Raw genomic sequence first — 1,262 nt, forward strand, 5'->3', positions numbered from 1 at the left:
CCCCACTTCCCCCCCAAATCACTGTGTAATGCAACAGTTGGACCCAAAGCCATTCAAAATGATTTGGTGAGAAATGGTGAAATGATGCCCAGTTGAATATCAGCAAGTACAACAGACAGTTTTTCATCAGTCAGATAAAATAAAGGCTTCTTTAACAGTTCATAAGACATCATCATAGTTTCATTCTAGAAACCAAAGACTGGCATCTGTCAAATATACACTATATTGCCAAAAGTATTCACTCACCCATCCAAATCATTGAATTGAATCATTGAGGTGTTCCAGTCAATTCCATGGCCACAGTTGTGTAAAATGAAGTACCTAAGCATGCAGACTGCTTCTACAAACATTTTTGAAAGAATGGGTCGCTCTCAGGAGCTCAGTGAGTTCCAGCGTGACACTGTGATAGGAAGCCACCTGTGCAACAATGGGATGAATTCGAGTCGAGACTGCGAGCCAGGCCTTCTCATCCAACATCAGTGTGTGATCTTACAAATGCGCTTCTGGAAGAATGGTCAAAACCTCCCATAAACACACTCCTAAACCTCGTGAAAAGCCTTCCTATAAGAGTTGAAGCTGCAAAGGGTGGCCTGACATCATATTAGACCCTATGGATTAAGAATGGGATGTCACTCAAGTTCATATGTGTGCAAAGGCAGGTGAGCAAATACTTTTGGCAATGTAGTGTTTATGCCTCCAAACTGCTTACCCTACCATGCCTGTTTTTAGGCCTGGTTACACAAGTGCTAGTGTGCACACTTGTCTGGCCTGAACGAATGCCAGGGCAGTGGGCTCCATGGATGTAAACAACAGAGATTGCCACATTTCCCCATCTTCATTTCAGACTGAGTGTCCCTGGCAACTGGCTTAGCCTACTTAAGGCCAGGTCCACATGAAGGTACTGAGAAGAGACAAAAAAAGAGATCCAAAATGTATCACGTACCAAGAAGATCACAAACAGCCCAGTAAAAGACCATATACTTGGTCCTCAGTTCATTCCATCTATATATTCATCTATATATATGGGACAACAGGGGTTGAACAGACATATTTTGGAAAATACACATCAGAAAGCTTTTTTTTTTTTTTTTTTTTTTTTGTAAATCTCTGGGGTTAACACAGTTTTGTAGCAGTCAAGAAGGTATAGAAAGTCACACACAGTGTGTGTGTTGCAGTACACCCGCGAAAACGCAGGCTTGTAGGCCGGTTTGTTAAGGACCACGTGATGTGTGTTTACATCCTCTCAGCTGTTTCTGCTGGAG

This window comes from Salminus brasiliensis, chromosome 5, assembly GCF_030463535.1.
Source record: "Salminus brasiliensis chromosome 5, fSalBra1.hap2, whole genome shotgun sequence".
In the NCBI taxonomy this organism is placed as follows: domain Eukaryota; kingdom Metazoa; phylum Chordata; class Actinopteri; order Characiformes; family Bryconidae; genus Salminus; species Salminus brasiliensis.